Genomic DNA, 19,550 nt, shown 5'->3' on the forward strand with positions numbered 1-19,550 from the left:
AATTATACTCCATTATATACCATTATATATGTATGATGTATCAAAGTGCATTCTACTGTCATGTATAACTAATTAAAATAAAAAAATGAAAAAAAAGGTGAAAAGGGGGGCTGAGGTAGAGTGCTTGCCTCACACATGTGACGTCCTGGCTTCAATCCTCAGCACCACATAAAAATAAATAAATAAAATAAAGACATTGTGTCCATCTACAATTACAAAAATTAAAAGAAAAAAAGTGAAAAGGGGTTCAATCTCCAGTACTGAAAAAGAAAAAATAAAAGATAACCTATAGGCCAGGCATGGTGGCATATTCCTATAATCCTAAGGCTGAGGCAAAAGGATCACAAGTTCAAAGCCAGTCTCAACAATTCAGTGAGGCCCTAAGCAATTTAGTGAGCCCTGTCTCAAAAATAAAAAGGGCTGGGGATGTGGCTCAGTGGTAAAGCACTCCTGGTTTCAATCCCTATACCAATAAAATTAAAAAAAAAAAAAAAGAAAAGAAAGAAAAAAAAAAGAGATGTCTCCATAGATATACAAAAGGACAATAGGCACATGAAAACATGTTCAACATCAGCAGTAATTCCATTCCTAGGTATGTACTCAAGAGAAATGAAAACATGTCCATCCAAAGACTTGTATGCAAATGTTATTGTTCATAACAATCAAGCAAGAAACAATCCAAATGTCCACCATCTGATGAATGAATAAACAAAATGAAATATCCATACAATGGAACATTATTTGGCAAGAAAACTACTGATATATGATTCAACAGGGATAAACTCAAAAACATATGCAAAGTGAAAGAAGCCAGTCACAAAAAGGCCAAATATTTATGATTCCATTTGTACAAAAGATCCAGAATACACAAATCCATGGAAAATAGGTCAGTGGTTGCCAGTGCCTGGGGCAATGGGCAATGGAGAATGACTGCTAATGGATTCAGAGTTTCTTTTTTGAAGTGAAGAAAATGTTCTCAATTTGTAATGATGATGATTACACAACTCTGTGAACATACTAAATCCACTGAATTGTATACTTTAAAGGATGAATTTTATGCTATGTGAATAATAAAGTGTTAGTTAAAAAACACACCTGGGGGTTGCTGCCTGGTACACAGAGGTGACCTTCAGATTCGTGCTGGTAGCAAAAGAAAAACAACTGCAAGTGCAGCAACTGCTGCTAAAGAAACACCAGCCGTTTCTAATTTTATACTGTCCTATATTTTGCTGTGAGTTTCCTCACTTTAGATAATGCTACACTAGAGGCCAAAACAGAAATGTCTTTTACATTTTATTATAACAGCTAAATTGGGAAATAAACTCACCAATTGCTTTTTAAAAAAGGAAAATGAGCTAAAAACAACATAGAAGTAAGTGAGCTTAAATAAACCTTTGCTCAGTAAGATGAATGTGTCTCACAGGGGAAGAAGAGTTTGGTAGTAAAAATAGTTTAAAGTGTTACATTATTTTAAAAGACATTTTCTTTCATTTACTGAGGATGGCCAAACATCATTTTAAAACATATGGTAAATCTGTTGGATAGTAAAAAGAAATGACATCTTGTTTCCATTTTCCTATTTCTTCCATTTAATCTCTTTATTGCAAATCATTTTCCATTGTGGGAGGATATTAAATTTAAATCAAATTGACGGTAAAAAGCAGTGTCTATGTTCCCAAATTCATTTTTCTTAGTAGCACTGCCTCCTACAGCCATTTTATGAAGAATACTATAGCTGAGTAGTTAATATTTTTAAAGATTGTTCAAATTGGTCTGTTCTTCCTGGAAATCCACAAATTGGGGGTTTCTTTATTGGCAAAAGTTCTTTTTGTAAGTTTTAAAAAAAACTATTTACAAAAAATTTATGGAGTTAAGATATCAACATTTTAAATAATTTTAATATTCTTTCCTGAGAAAAGATCTGGAACTGGTAAGCATTTAAGGAATGATATAAAGTTTTATTTGTAAAGATAAATAATAATTAACATGTATAGTGCTCACCATGTCTTTAATCTGTTCTAAATGTCACACCCAAGAGTGTATACCCATACATAAACACATACTTAGGCATATGAATGTAGGGATGTAGCTCAGTGGCTTCCTGAACATGCACGAGGTCCTGGCTTCAAGCACTAGGAAAACACAAATAAATGAATAAATAAATATTCTTTACCATTACTCTACTAAGATATGGGAAACAAGATAAAGTGAGGTTAAATAATTTGTCCAGGCCAAACTCAAGGGTGTTTAGCTTCAGAGTCTATGCTTTTGATTATTACTCTCTGTGAGTATCAAGAGCTCTAAGGCGAACATTAAACAGCCAGCAGTTACTTCCTATCTCTTGTTCAATATTGACAAGTATAAAATAGCTAGTGTTTCCTTTGGATACAGGATACATTTAGCGCTTACTGTAAAGTTCTTTTACAGGAAAAGAGGTGACTAATTTCTGTTTTTCAACCCTCTTGATATATAATAAATTTTCGAGACTTAGTGACTCATTTTAAGATTCCAAATAATTTTTAGTCTATAGTATATTAATTTAGGATAAAATGAAAATACATTAAAAATATATATTGAGGGCTGGGTTGTAGCTTACTGGTAGGGCCCTGACCTAGCATGTGTCAGGCACTGGATTCGATTATCAGCACTACGTATAAACAAATAAAATAAAGGTCCATTGAGGAAAAAAAAAAACTATTGAAAATAAGTAAATAGGGGCTGGGGATGTGGCTCAAGCGGTAGTGCACTCACCTGGCATTCGAGCGGTGCTGGGTTCAATCCTCAGCACCACATACAAATAAAGATGTTGTGTCTGCCGAAAACTAAAAAATAAATATTAAAAAAAGAAAATAAGTAAATAAATCTATATACTTATATTTCAGAAGATTAATCACTGAGTTACATGATACATACAAACTTTTATATAATAAAGGTATCTACTTTGATAATTTGCATGGATTTTTTTAGCTTAAAAAGCAAAGGAAAACATATTTCGTAATATTGTAAAAATAATCAACTCCATCCAACTAATTACTTTGGAACAATTCCCCAAAAACATTTTTATTTGAGGATAGAGACAAAAATTGCTCCCCTATACTCACATATACATTTCTAAGCCCATAAAATAATCTGATTGATTTTATTTAAAATATCAATTCTAGGGTTGGTGTTGTGACTCACTGGTAGAGTGCTTGCCTAGAATGTGTGAGGCACTGGGTTCGCCTCAGTACCACATAAAAAAATAAATAACTAAAATAAAGGTATTATGTCCATCTACAACTAAAAAATATATTTAAAAAGTATCAACTCTAGATAGAACCAGATTGGTCTATGACCACTCTTTATTTATTCAAAACTTTCATTTAAAACATTTTCATTTTGTGCCAACTTCAACTGACTGGTAATAGAAGCCTAGAATTTTGTGCTAAGAGGAAATCTGAGGCTGTTCAGGCTGCACAAGAATGACTTTGAAATCAGCTGTCAATATCTGCCATTGGTATGAGTAGGTGGAATGGTAACATAGGGCTATATATTTACCATCCCTGAATTAGTGGATATAATTTCTATAAATAAAAAAGGATTAATTGTAGTTCCTACCCTAATGGGACTTAGATTAAAACTGGGAATATAAATATGCCAAACCAATAAAGCCCATTTTTCAATAAAAAATAATATCATTTGTTATCTCCCCAAATGAGAAACTAACACTTCAGGTTATTCCTCAGATATTTAGGGAACAAATATCTGAGACATCAGCTGTGTCACATATGGGTAAGAGAGTCAAGAAACAAATACTTGTGTGTTCAAAGAAAGTGAAAGGCCAAGATATAAAGAAAGTAGGAGATATAACTGGGTAAGAGGAGAGGAAAAACATTCTATGATGGAAGGAAGATGGGTATGAAAAGCAGGGGGACAGGGAGAAAATGAACATGAAATGTCTTACTATCTGGGGTAAAGAGTATTTAAAAACATCCAAAACTTGGAAATAAGAGAAAGAGATTACTGGGGTCTTTTCACTGGGATGCAGGATGTCATTTAGACCTGCTGGGAATTATCTGAGTATGGAGGGGTGTGCATCTGAATTAGAGTTTCTATGAACTAGGCCATAACTTTACAGGGGTAGTGTTACCATGTTAAAAACTGATGGAAATACAAATAGTTCTTGTCAGAGAGCGATGCAAATGATTCTTGTCCTTAGCAAAACAAATGCAAATCAATTGTTTTGTATCTGGTAAAAGATGTCACTCCAGCTGCGTAAGGGAGCATCCACCTGTATTCCCAGCAACTCAGGAGGCTGAGGCAAGAGAATCACAAGTTTGAGCCAGCCATAGCAACTCAGAAAGCCCTGTCTCAAAATAAAAGATTTTTTAAAAGCTAGGGATGTAGCTCAGTGATAAAGCACCCTTGGGTTCAATCTCTAGAGCCACAAAACAAAAACATAAATCCAAATATTATGTCTCCCGCTTTGTAGGAATTTGAAATCTATTAGCAAATTTTATTATAGCATTCCTTTGACTGACCATATAAATTCTGTCAAAAATTTCTTTAAAGAAAATTAACATCTTAATATCTTAATGTTCTTTAGTGAACTTAATAAGTAATTTAACTTTTAGAAATTATATTTTAGTAAGAGTTGTGTAGGAAAGTAATGATAGGCTAGAAAGTGGGAATAGAAGAGTTGTAGTGGACTTAGCTAACTTTGGATCCAATAATAGTGGGTAACAGAGGAACAGTAAAGGAGCAGCATCATGCAGTTAATATCTACTCTTTTTTTAGGGTGATGATGGTGAGAGAGCATTTATTACTCTATTGATAATGAACACAGCCTCAGGAACCTGTGGGACAGTATCCGATTGACTTAACATTCATGTCACTGGAGTTCAAGGAGAAATATTTTTTTTTTTCCTGTGAACACTGTCAAATTATGACAAACTTTATGGCTTAAAATAACAGGAATTTATTCTCTCAGTTCTGGAATCCAGATATCTGAAATTAAAGAAAGATCAGCAGGACTACATTCCTTCTGAGGCTCTATGGGAAAACCCACTCCTTGCCTTTTTTAGGCTGTCAGCATCTTGGCTTATGACCATATCTGTCTTTCAAAGAAGGTACACAAATGATCAACAACCCCATGAAAAGATGTTTATCACTAGTTATTAGGGAATGCTAATCAAAACCAACAAGATATTAACTTACGCCCATCGGGATGGCTACTATCAAACATCCAGAAAATAATGGGTACTGGCAAAGATGTGGAGAAATTGGAACTGTTGTGCAGTTCATAGGCTATTTCTAAAAATGGTGTAAACATACCAATTAAAAGCAGAAATTGTCAGATTGTATTTAAAGCAACCCATAAGCAGGTTAGGAGTAAAATTATTTTTAAAAATTATTTAAAATTATGTAAAAACTAATCAAAAGAAACAGAGTTGCTATATATGGACAGGGATAAAAAGAGTATTTATGCAATGTTAAATGATCAAATTTCCACAATGACATAACAATTATAAATGGGTAAGGACCTAACAACAGATCCTCAAAAACATATGAGGCAAAAACTGATAGTACTAAAATTCTAAAGAAAAATATATGAATTCATAATTAAACATGGAGATTTCAATACTTCTCTCTCAGGAACTGAGAAGCAGCAGACAGAAAATCAGCAAAGACTCGGCAGACCTAAAAAACACCACCAATCAACTTGACCTAATAGACATTTGTAAAATACATTACCCGGTAACAGCAGAATGCACATTCTTTTCAAGTACACCTAGAACTTTACCAAGACACATGATATTCTAAATCACAAAACAAATTTTAAAGTATACATAGTAAAAAGTATACATATCTCTACATATATCAGAATTAAATTAGAAACCAATGATAGGAAAGTCTCAGGAGATCCCCAGATACTCAGAAATCATTTTTTTTTTTTTTTTTTGTACCAGGGATTGAATCCAGGGGCACTTAACCAATGAACCACATCCCCAGCCCTTTTATTTATTTATTTATTTATTTATTTATTTATTTATTTATTTATTTGAGACAGCATCTTGCTAAGTTGTGTAGGGCCTCACTAAACTGCTGAAAATGGCTTTGAGCTCGTGATCCTCCTGCCTCAGCCTCCTAAGCTGATAGGATTACAGGTGTGTGACACGACGCCTGATTAGACAACATATTTCTAAATAACACAAGAATCAAAAAAGAAACTGTAAGGGAAATTAGAAACTATTTTGAACTGAACAAAAATTTAAATACAACATATCAAACTTATGATATTCTGCTAAAACAATGCTTAGTGAGAAATCTATAAAAATATGTTTATATCAAAAAAGAAAAAGATCTTTCTAAATGCAGCAGTGCGAACTTATAATCCCACAGACTTAGGAGGCTGAAGTAGGAAGATCACGAGTTCAAGACCAATCACAGCAACTTAGTGAGACTCTGTTTCAAAATGAAAAGGGCTGGGGATGTAACTTGGTGGTAAAGCACCCTGAGTTTAATCCCCATATCACCAAAAATAATAAAATAAAGTAAAATTAAAAAGAACTTATAAAATTCAACACCAATAAGACTAAAGAAATAAAATCATGTGATTTTCAATAAAGACAGAAAAGCATTTGCCAAAATTCAACATCCATTCATAATAAAAATTCTCATTTGCCTAGCATGGTGGTGCATGCCTGTAATTCCAACAGCTCAGGTTGGAGGCAGGAGGATCCCAAGTTCAAAGTCTGCTTCAGCAACTTAGTGAGACCCCGAATATTAAAAGAAGGGCTGGGAACATAGCTTAGTGGTAAAGTGCCCCTGGATTCAATACCCTGTACCAGACACACACACACACAAAGTTAAAAAAAAAAAATCTCAGCTGTGCTAGTCTTCTGTTATTGTGACAAAATGCCTGAGATAATCTACTTAATAAAGAAAAAGCTTTGCCTTAGCTCATTGTTTCAGAGGTATCAGTTCATGGTCTCTTGGCTCTATTACTTTGGGCCTGTGGCAGCACCATGTATCCTGGCAGGAATGTTTGGCAGAGAAAACCTGTGACTTCATGACAGCCAGGAAGGAAGAAAGAAAAATGGGATCAGGTCCCAAAATCTTTTTCTAGGGCAGGTTTCCAGTGATAGCTTCTTCTCACTAGGCCCCACTTCTTATTTGTTTGTTATTTTTAGTTGTAAATGGACACCTTTATGTATTTGTTTATTTATTTATTTTATGTGATACTGAGGATTGAATCCAGAGCCTCACACAGTTGGCAAATGCTCTACCACTGAGCTGCAAACCTAGCTTTAGACCCAACTTCTTAAAGGTTCTATCCCCTCCCTACAGAGCCACAGGCTAAGGACTAAGCCTTTAATACATGGACTTCTGGGTACAGTTATCCAAACAGTAGCATTAGCAATGTAGGAATAATAAAAGGGAGTTTATTTAATCTGACATAGGACACCTATAAAAACAATTTCCAGTTAACATACTTAATGGTGAAAGACTGAATGTTTTTCCCTTAAAATCAGGAACATGGCAAGGATGTCTACTCTTACCAGTCTTACTCAGCAGAGTACTAGCAGTTCTAGTTAATATAATAAAGCAAGAAGTAAAAGGCATTGGGAACAGAAAGAAAGGAGAAGACTGTTCCTAGACAACAAAGTCTATGACAATCTACAAACAACAACAATAAAAAAAAAACTCTGAAAACAAATAAACATGAAATGGTTACTGTCACTTTATTTTTTTTATTTTATTTTTTTTAATTTTAATATTTTATTTTTTAGTATTTGGCGGACACAACATCTTAGTTTGTATGTGGTGCTGAGGATCGAACCCGGGCCGCATGCATGCTAGGCGAGCGCACTACAGCTTGAGCCACATCCCCAGCCCGGTTACTGTCACTTTAAAAACCAGTTTTTACTCTGAATTTTCTACCTCTAGATCCTTACATCAAACTTCCAACTGGAGGGGCTGGGGATGTGGCTCAAGCGGTAGCGCGCTGGCCTGGCATGCGTGCGACCCGGGTTCGATCCTCAGCACCACATACAAACAAAGATGTTGTGTCTGCCGATAACTAAAAAAATAAAATATTAAAAATTCTCTCTCTCTCTCTCTCCCGCTATCACTCTCTCTTAAAAAAAAACAAAAAACAAAAAACTTCCAACTGGATATCTTTACCTATTTGTCTGAGGAACTCCTAAGGCTCAGATTTCTGAAGCTGATTTATTATTCTCTCTCCAAATTTGGCCTTTAAAAAACAATTCCCTCCTCAATTTGGTAATATATCCAATTTACTTACTCTAATTTTTATAGATTTCCAATACTGATTTATCTATCCACCTAAGCTATAAAAATATTCATCACAGACTCCCTTCTTTCTCATCCTGTAATTGGTCACTTAGGGTATCAGTTAATATGTTATGAAACAAGCTGCCCCAAGTCTAGAGGCTTAAAATAATAATAAAAAAAAATGGAGGTGGGGATGAGTACCAGGTATTGAACTCAGGGGCACTCAACCACAAAGCCACTCCCCAGACCTATTTTATATTTTATTTGGAGACAGGGTCTCACTGAGTTGCTTAGTTCCTCACTTTTTTGTTGAGGCTGACTTTGAACTTGGGATTCTCCTTTCTCAGCTTCATGAGCCATGGGGATTACAGACATGTGCCACTGTGCCCTGCCAAAATACATTGTATGTTTTGTCTTTGTGTTGCCTCATTGACCCTTCTCGTCTGAAGCATCTCAGTTGGAGCTGGATTGTCTAGGATGGCCTCATACATGTTTTGGGGTCCTCAACTCGGAAGACCAAGAGAGCTGAGACAGGGCCTCACTACAAATGATCCCTTATCAGGAGTTTCCAACATGGCGGCGGGCGCAGAGAGATCAAGTCTCTGACCTCTTCAGCTGTGCAGGCATAGGGAGTCATAAACAACCTAAATCTGTTTGCTCAGGATCACTAGGCAATGCTGAGCTGACATGGATCTGGGGCGAACAGTCTGGGCCTCTCAGAACACACACTGAGACCGGATCGGCTGAATTCAAGCTCCCGTTCACCTGCTTCCCGCAGACAAACAGCTGTGACTCAGCACTAATCCATCCGGCTGAAACAACTGGTCAGCCCTTCTCATCCTACGGAGGTAAATGCCTACCGAGCCTTCATAGGTAGTGGCCACAGGTTTGAAACGGGGCTTGGGAGAGACAGTAAGGACCCACCCATTGCATTGGTCGCCCGGCAAAGGGAAACGAACTGTTGCCATTTGCAAGAGATACCACCATGGCAGAGAACTGACGTCATCAGACTGCGGCGGAGGAGATAACTTCATTGAAACCTGCGGCTACAGGTGTGTAATTCCCTAGCCTTCCCTCCCCACACATTGGGGAAACCTTAAGGGCCCCTCCCAGCTCTCCCATGAGCATGATAGCCAGACCGAGGGAATCAGAGGTGGCGCGGAACTACCGCTCCCACCAGTGCTGACAGCTGAGGTCTCTTGCACCAGCTACCGGGGGCGTGGCTATCGGAGGGTGAGTAAAATTCGCTGAGGATTCTCAGCCCCAAGCTCTACAAACTTAGGGTCTGAGGGAATGGCAAACTGGGAGAGTGTGCCCAGTCATTCATGAAAACAGGGCTCCCGGGAGCAGCAGACCTGGCGTGTAGCCAGTATTGTGGTGAGCGGCACCTGTGAGAGGGGCCTGGCTAGAGGAAAAGTGGGAAGTGACTAGACACAAGAGGAGGCCCTAGGCACTCAGGATTGGAGACTCGCCCAGTCTGGGAGGAGCTGCTGCACAGTGATTGGTTCCCGCGTATTGACAGGAGAAACTTGGCCTGGTGGGCACAGCGCCACCTACTGGAAGAGAAGTTAATCAAACTCTAAGACTGCATTTATTAGTTTTTTTTTCTTTTTTCTTTTTTTCTTTTCTCTCTTTTTTTTTTGATTTGGGTTTTTCTTTCATTTTCATTTTTCTTTCTTGTTGTTTTTTAAATTTTTTTTTACAATTTCTTTAAATTTTTTTTCTTCTAATTTTAATTTTAATTTTTTTTATTATTTTTTTTAATTTTTTTTTCTTTTTTTATTTCCTATTTTTTTTCTTCTTTTGTCTTTTCATTTCTTTTCAATTATCTTATCCCCCCTTCCTTGAATTCTACCTGCTTACTCTCATTCTCTTTAGTGACTTGTTCCCTTCCCTTCTAATACCTTTCCTCCCGAGCATCTAATAAATTTATAGGAGTAAACAATAATTCATTAGTCAAACAGAACAAGAAGTAACATGAGCAGCTTCAAAAAGCAAGGAAGAAAAGGAGTACAAACAATGCAGGACAGCCTAAATATTCAGGAGGACCTAGAGTCATCAGAAAAATGGTCATATAAAGAACTCAAGGAACACCTTAGACAGATGGAATGGAACCTTAAAGAGGATACAAGACAGCAAATTCAAGCAGCAAAAGAACACATTGAGAATGAATTACATAAACAGATAAAAGAAGAAGCATCTCTATCAGGAGATAGAGATTATAAAAAATAATCAAACAATAATTCTAGAAATGAAGGAAATGATAAACCAAATTAAAAACTCAATTGAGAGTATCACTAACAGAGTGGAGCAAGTAGAAGCCAGAACGTCAGATAATGAAGACAAAATATATCATCTTGAAAAGAGTCTAGCCAACTCAGAAAGGCTGGTAAAAAATCACGAGAAAAACATCCAAGAGTTATGGGATAACATAAAAAAACCAAACTTACAAGTCATCGGGATAGAAGAAGGTACAGAGATTCAAACCAAGGGAATGAGTAACCTGCTGAATGAAATAATTACAGAAAACTTTCCAGAAATAAAAAAGGAAACAGATATACAAATTGAAGATGCATACAGGACACCGAGCACACAAAATCACAGTAGACCAACACCAAGACACATTGTTATGAAGATATCCAATATACAGAACAAAGAGAAAATATTAAAAGCTACAAGAGAAAGGAGACAGATTACATTCAGGGGTAAACCAATAAGGTTAACCACGGATTTTTCATCACAGACACTGAAAGCAAGAAGGTCATGGAACAATGTATTTTAAACACTGAAAGACAATGGATGCCAACCAAGAATTCTGTATCCAGCAAAATTAAGCTTCAGGTATGACAACGAAATAAAAATCTTTCATGATAAACAAAAGTTAAAAGAATTTGCAGCCAGAAAACCAGCATTGCAAAGCATTTTGAGCAAAATACTACACGAGGAAGAAATGAAAAACAATAACCAAAACCATCAGTAGGAAGTGCCTCGGTAAAGACAGAGGGTGAGGGGAAAGATAATCATGGAGAAACAAACTAAATTTTTTAAAAAAAGGATAAATAATCAAACATGGATGGAAGTACAAACCATATATCAATAGTAACTCTGAATGTTAATGGCTTAAACTCTACAATAAAGTGACATAGGCTGGTATCATGGATTAAAAAAACAAATCCAACAATATGCTGCCTCCAGGAGACACATCTGATTGGAAAAGACATACACAGGCTGAAGGTGAAAGGATGGGAAAAAATATACCATGCACATGGTCCTCGTAAGCAAGCAGGGGTGGCCATCCTCATATCGAATAAAATCGACTTCAAGACTAAGTTAATCAAAAGGGATAAAGAAGGACATTATATACTGTTAAAAGGAACCATTCACCAACAAGACATAACAATTATCAATATTTATGCACCAAATAATGGTGCTGCGACATTCATAAAACAAATTCTCCTCAAGTTCAAGAATCAAATAGACCACAACACAATAATTATGGGTGACTTCAACACACCTCTCTCACCATTGGACAGATCCTCTAAACAAAAGTTGAATAAAGAAACTACAGAACTCAATATCACAATCAATAACCTAGACTTAACTGACATATATAGAATATATCAACCATCATCAAATGGATATACTTTTTTCTCAGCAGCACATGGATCCTTCTCAAAAATAGACCATATATTATGCCATAGGGCAACCCTCAGTAAATATAAAGGGGTGGAGATAATACCTTGCATTTTATCTGATCATAATGGAATGAAACTGGAAATCAATGATAAAAGAAGGAAGGAAAAATCCTACATCACATGGAAAATGAACAATATGTTACTGAATGATCAATGGGTTACAGAAGACATAAAGGAGGAAATCAAAAAATTCTTAGAGATAAATGAAAATACAGACACAACATATCGGAATCTATGGGACACAATGAAAGCAGTTTTAAGAGGAAAATTCATCGCCTGGTGGTCATTCCTCAAAAAAAGAAAAAAACAACAAATAAATGAGCTCACACTTCATCTCAAAGCCCTAGAAAAGGAAGAGCAAAACAACAGCAAATGTAGCAGAAGGCAAGAAATAATTAAAATCAGAGCGGATATCAATGAAATTGAAACAAAAGAAACTATTGAAAAAATTAACAAAACTAAAAGTTGGTTCGTCGAAAAAATAAATAAGATCGACAGACCTTTAGCCATGCTAACGAAGAAAAGAAGAGAGAGAACTCAAATTACTAACATACGGGATGAAAAAGGCAATATCACAACAGATGCTACAGAAATACAGAAGACAATTAGAAATTATTTTGAAAACCTATATTCCAATAAAATAGAAGATAGTGAAGACATCGATAAATTTCTTGAGTCATATGATTTGCCCAGACTGAGTCAGGAGGATACACACAATTTGAACAGACCAATATCAATGGATGAAATTGAAAAAGCCATCAAAAGACTACCAACCAAGAAAAGCCCAGGACCGGATTGGGTATACAGCGGAGTTTTACAAAACCTTTAAAGAAGAATTAATACCAATACTTTTCAAGTTATTTCAGGAAATAGAAAAAGAGGGAGCTTTTCCAAATTCATTCTATGAGGCCAACATCACCCTGATTCCGAAACCAGACAAAGACACCTCAATGAAAGAAAACTACAGACCAAAATCTCTAATGAACCTAGATGCAAAAATCCTCAATAAAATTCTGGCGAATCGAATACAAAAACACATCAAAAAAATTGTGCACCATGATCAAGTAGGATTCATCCCTGGGATGCAAGGATGGTTCAATATACGGAAGTCAATAAATGTTATTCACCACATCAATAGACTTAAAGATAAGAACCATATGATCATCTCGATAGACGCAGAGAAAGCATTCGACAAAGTACAGCATCCCTTTATGTTCAAAACATTAGAAAAACTAGGGATAACAGGAACTTACCTTGACATTGTAAAAGCTATCTATGCTAAGCCTCAGGCTAGCATCATTCTGAATGGACAAAAGTTAAAGGCATTCCCTCTAAAATCTGGAACAAGACAGGGATGCCCTCTATCACCACTTCTATTCAATATAGTTCTCAAAACACTGGCCAGAGCAATTAGACAGACGAAAGAAATTAAAGGCATAAAAATAGGAAAAGAAGAACTTAAATTATCACTATTTGCAGATGACATGATTCCATACCTAGAAGACCCAAAAGGGTCTACAAAGAAACTACTAGAACTAATAAATGAATTCAGCAAAGTGGCAGGATATAAAATCAACACGCATAAATCAAAGGCATTTCTGTATATCAGCGACAAAACTTCTGAAACGGAAATGAGGAAAAACACTCTATTCACAATATCCTCAAAAAAAAAATAAAATACTTGGGAATCAACCTAACAAAAGAGGTGAAAGATTTATACAATGAAAACTACAGAACCCTAAAGAGAGAAGTAGAAGAAGATCTTAGAAGATGGAAAAATATACCCTGTTCATGGATAGGCAGAACAAACATCATCAAAATGGCGACATTACCAAAAGTTCTCTATAGGTTGAATGCAATGCCAATCAAAATCCCAACGGCATTTCTTGTAGAAATAGATAAAGCAATCATGAAATTCATATGGAAAAATAAAAGACCCAGAATAGCAAAAGCAATTCTAAACAGGAAGTGTGAATCAGGCGGTATAGCGATACCAGATTTCAAACTATATTACAGAGCAATAGTGACAAAAACAGCATGGTACTGGTACCAAAACAGGCGGGTGGACCAATGGTATAGAATAGAGGACACAGAGACTATTCCACAAAGTTACAACTATCTTATATTTGATAAAGGGGCTAAAAGCATGCAATGGAGGAAGGATAGCATCTTCAACAAATGGTGCTGGGAAAACTGGAAATCCATATGCAACAAAATGAAACTGAATCCCTTTCTCTCGCCATGCACAAAAGTTAACTCAAAATGGATCAAGGAGCTTGATATCAAATCAGAGACTCTGCATCTGATAGAAGAAAAAGTTGGCTCTGATCTACATATTGTGCGGTTGGGCTCCAAATTCCTTAATAGGACACCCATAGCACAAGAGTTAATAACAAGAATCAACAAATAGGACTTACTTAAACTAAAAAGTTTTTTCTCAGCAAGAGAAACAATAAGAGAGGTAAATAGGGAGCCTACATCCTGGGAACAAATTTTTACTCCTCACACTTCAGATAGAGCCCTAATATCCAGAGTATACAAAGAACTCAAAAAATTAGACAATAAGATAACAAATAACCCAATCAACAAATGGGCCAAGGACCTGAACAGACACTTCTCAGAGGAGGATATACAATCAATCAACAAGTACATGAAAAAATGCTCACCATCTCTAGCAGTCAGAGAAATGCAAATCAAAACCACCCTAAGATACCATCTCACTCCAGTAAGATTGGCAGCCACTATGAAGTCAAACAACAACAAGTGCTGGCGAGGATGTGGAGAAAAGGGTACACTTGTACATTGCTGGTGGGACTGCAAATTGGTGCGGCCAATTTGGAAAGCAGTTTGGAGATTCCTGGGAAAGCTGGGAATGGAACCACTATTTGACCCTGCTATTGCCCTTCTCGGACTATTCCCTGAAGACCTTAAAAGAGCATGCTACAGGGATACTGCCACATCGATGTTCATAGCAGCACAATTCACAATAGCTAGACTGTGGAACAAACCCAGATGCCCCTCAATAGATGAATGGATAAAAAAAATGTGGCATCTATACACAATGGAGTACTATGCAGCAATAAAAAATGACAAAATCATAGAATTTGCAGGGAAATGGATGGCACTAGAGCAGATTATGCTTAGTGAAGCTAGCCAATCCCTAAAAAACAAGTACCAAATGTCTTCTTTGATATAATGAGAGCAACTATGAACAGAGCAGGGAGGAGGAGCAGGAAGAAAAGATTAACATTAAACAGAGACATGAGATGGGAGGGAAAGGGGGAGAAAAGGGAAATTGCATGGAAATGAAGGGAGACCCTCATTGCTATACAAAATTACATATAAGAGGTTGTGAGGGGAATGGGAAAATAAACAAGGAGAGAAATGAATTACAGTAGATGGGGTAGAGAGAGAAGATGGGAGGGGAGGGGAGGGGGGATAGTAGGGGATAGGAAAGGTAGCAGAATACAACAATTACTAATAGGGCATTATGTAAAATTGTGGATGTGTAACCGACGTGATTCTGCAATCTGCATTTGGGGTAAAATTGGGGGTTCATAACCCACTTCAATCTAATGTATGAAATATGATATGTCAAGAGCTTTGTAATGTTGTGAACAACCAATAAAAAAAATAAAATAAAATAACAAAATATAAAAAAAAAAACCAAATGATCCCTTATCTTCTAGGAGGCTAGCCTTGAGTTGCTTGCATGGTTGCCAGCAATAAGTGTTAAGTCTCAATGTGCAAGAATTTTTCAAGCCTCTACTAACATAACAATTACTATTACTGTGGCAAAAGGAAGTCATGTAAATTATTCTAAAAAGAGACTATTCAAGGGCTGGGGTTGTGGCTCAGTGGTAGAGCACTTGCCTAGCAACTGTGAGACCCTAGGTTCGATTCTCAGCATTGCATATAAATAAATATATATATGTAGATCTATTGACAACTAAAAAGGAAATTAAAAAATTAAATCCAAGGGTATGGATACAGGTTGGTGTGAAAAATTGGTGTGGGAAGTGGGAGGAGGTGAGGGGCATAACTGCAACAATCCACCACACTTAATCCTATTGATTCTTTCTCCTTTAAACTTCTCCAATCTTATACTTCCTTTTGAATTCTACTTGACTGACAAGTTCAAGACCTTATCTAACTGAACTACTTATAAAAGTCTCCTAATTCAGCTTGCATTGTTACACTGTTAGCATGTGAGTTTTCTGGAAAACAAATCTGGTCACAGATAACTGGTGTTTAAAACTCAGTATCTCAGCTGGACACAGTAATTGTTATGTTGCAGATGGCTATAACCCAGTGATTTGGGAGGCTGAGGCAGGAGGATCACAAGTTCAAAGACAGCCTCAGCAATTTAGCAAGACCCTGTCTCAAAATAAAAACTAAAAAGGACTGAGAATGTGGCTTGGTGGTTAAGGACCCCTAAACTCAATCCCTAGTATGAAAAATAAATAGATAATAAAACCCCACAATATCTTCCCTTTGGCCACTAGAATAAGCTAGATAGTAAACTTCTCCATGAAGCTCTTGAAATCTTTTATTGGGGCTGGGGATGTGGCTCAAGCGGTAGCACACTCGCCTGGCATGCGTGCGGCCCTGGTTCTATCCCTAGCACCACAAACAAAGATGTTGTGTTCACCGAAAAACTAGAAAATAAATATTAAAAAAAAAAAGAAATCTTTTATTTTCTAGCCCCCACTTTCCAAAGTTGAAAACTTAGTCCTTAAAGGGCCATGGTATTTTGTTTTTCTTTTTGGTACTGGGGACTGAACCCAAGGGCACTTCACCACTGAGCACATCCCTATTCCTTTTTTGTATTTTATATAGAGAGAGGGTCCGAGTTGCTTAGGGCCTTGCTAAATTGCTGAGACTGGCTTTGAACCTCCTGCCTCAGTCTCCTGAGCATCTGGGACTACAGGCATTTACTACTTTGCCCATCGGGCCACAGTATTTCAATACCATCACTCTCCACTTAATGTTGTTTCTTATCAAGAATGCCCAGCTCATGGGGCTGGGGTTGTGGCTCAGCTTGCCTAGCACATATGAGGCCCTGGGTTCTCTCCTCAGCACCATATAAAAAATAAACAAATAAAAATGATTTTTTTTTAAAAAAAGAAACTATAACTTTAAAAAAATCCCAACTCAGAGGCACACACCTGTAACATTAGTGACTCAGGAGGCTGAGGCAAAAGGATGGCAAGTTCAAAACCAGCCTCAGCAACTTAGGCCCTAAGCTACTTAGTAAGATCATGTCTCAGAATAAAAAATAAATAAAAGAGTTGGGGATGTGGCTCAGTAGTAAAGGGTTCTCTAGGTTCAATCCCCAATAGCAAAAAAAAAAAAAAAAAAAAAAAAAAAAAAAAAAAAAAAAAGCCCATCATTGCTTGCATCCTGGCAAATTTCAAAGTTTTCCTCAGTCTTTCTCTCCAATGCCATAAATTTAATGAAGTGTTTCTTGCCTGACAAAGTTATAGGATCCCAACTTTTACTTCCATTGCATTTCACACAACCTTCAACAATTATACTGTTTACTTTAATACAATGTAATTGTTTGTTTGTATGTCTAACCACTTGTTTTACTATTGGATAGGGACATCTTTTTTATTATCTATTTCTCCCATGCCTAGTACAATTCTTGGCAGTAAGTATGCAGCAAGTGCTTTTTTTTTGGTAATGTTTTATTTTTTAGTTTTAGGTGGACACAATATCTTTATTTTATTTTTATGTGGTGCCGAGGATCGAACTCAGTGCCTCATGGGTCCTAGGCGAGCATTATACCACTTAGCCACAACCCCAGCTCACAAGCGCTTTTTGAATTAATCAAAATCAAATGCCCATTCCAGCAATCCAAATGCCAGTGGAAAGAAAATTTACCAAATATCTGTGGGCTACTAAGTCATCTCTCAACTTGGTGCTTTTCTTCAAATACTACCTTTTAGTTGTTATTGAAATGCAGTACCAAATGCGCTAATAAACCTCCAATATTCACTGACATGCGTTCAGTGTGTTATGTTAAAATGAGAATGCAAACATTAGATACGCTAAATTTACTAATGTGCCAAATATTCCAAAACTACTAATGTACTGACGGCATACTGGTTCTCCATTATGGCTGAGGCTAGACTGGGAGAGATTGCTTTATTTATTTTTTTCCTGTTTACTAAATCCTCACACATTTTCATGTTTAAAATAAAAATATTCAGAGTTGGGAATGTAGCTCAGTGGTGCATTACTTGCCTAGTATGCACCAGGCCCTGGATTGGACCCCCAGTACTGCAATAAATAATATGATAAAAATAAAAATATCCATGTAGTTGGGATGGTAGACTATATGTAAATAAATTTTCCAAGAAAATTTACTACAGTTCAGAGCCTGGCCCTCAGGTTTACTGACCCAAAAATCTAATTTGTCAAGAAGCTCAGTGAAGCTTGGAGACTTAAGCACAAAAGGGGCGGGGACTAGAAAGAAAGCAACAGCTGTGCTGTTAATGTCTTAATCGACAGTGAGAGGCGGGCTGGTTTTGAATTTGTTTAAACATGCTTTTCTACTCAAGGCAAATGATCTGGTAATAGAACTCATATGATTTAAGCACAGCCTCAAAGTAGATAATTGAGGTTAAACAGAGAATTCAATTGTACTGGGAGAAAATAAGGTACAATTTCATGGTTGAAAGTCACACAGCAGCAACTTTGGCAAGTGAATGGTTTTAAAGCAGGTAGTGACCAATAAAACAAAACATAATTTCATTAGACATTCAATGATAGCATGTATGGGTATGTAAACTTATCTACTCTAGTGAGGAAAGACTGACCTGGATCCCATTCTTCAGTCCACCTCACAAGGAATATTTAATTTCAAGAAATATGGAAGGCTTTTACTTATTTGACAGCAACTCTAGAAATGCCAGGTAATGCTTGGCGTGGTGGTGCACTCTTTTAATCCCAGCAGTTCAGGAGGCTAAGGCAGAAGGATCCCAAATTCGAGGCCAGCCTCCGCAATTTAGCGAGATTCTATCTCAAAACAAATTAAAAGGGCTGGGGAAGTAGCTCAGCGATTAAGTGCCCCTGGGTGCAATCCCCAGGCCAAAAGTAAAAATAAATAAATAAATAGCAAATAGAAGTGCCAGGTAAAAACAAAATGTAGAGAGCAGCAGTTCGGAACGGAAAGGCTATATTGGCGGCTGTGGAGGGCACGCGTGGAATACATTCAGAACCACATAAACTACATCTCCGTTTTTCTTCCTGTTAACCGCCCCGCCCCCGCGCCCTTAGTAACCTTTCCACTTAGAACAATAGTGGATTAAGAGAATTACAGGAGGGCAGAAACGCTCTCCACACTCCGCGGAAGGCCGCTTTCTCAGTCTCTTCGGTCCCCCGCAAACCGTCCAGCACTTCAGATCCCGCGGGGCCTGGTTCGCTCGCCGCAACTTGGGCCTGAGAGAAAACCTAGTTTAGTTAAACTTCGCCGCCAGCCACAAGTGGGTCTGGAGCGTCGGTCGCGAAACCCGAACCCGGAAACCCCAGCGCTCCAGCCCCGCCCAGCGCCGCTCTTCCGGAGACGCGCCG

At 37.1% G+C, this 19,550-nt stretch overlaps 1 long non-coding RNA gene across 1 annotated transcript in view; it reads right to left on the bottom strand.

Annotated features, from left to right (window-relative positions):
• The window catches only part of LOC308635744, a 41,158-nt gene extending 21,777 nt beyond the window's left edge, over nucleotides 1-19,381 (bottom strand). Inside the window, exon 1 of the long non-coding RNA XR_014019255.1 lies at nucleotides 19,298-19,381. This is a non-coding gene — a long non-coding RNA (uncharacterized lncRNA). The remainder of the gene's footprint in view (nucleotides 1-19,297) is intronic.
• Between the last annotated feature and the right edge of the window lie 169 nt (nucleotides 19,382-19,550).

This window comes from Spermophilus citellus (assembly GCF_964194105.1).
Source record: "Spermophilus citellus genome assembly, chromosome: 17".
NCBI lineage: Eukaryota > Metazoa > Chordata > Mammalia > Rodentia > Sciuridae > Spermophilus > Spermophilus citellus.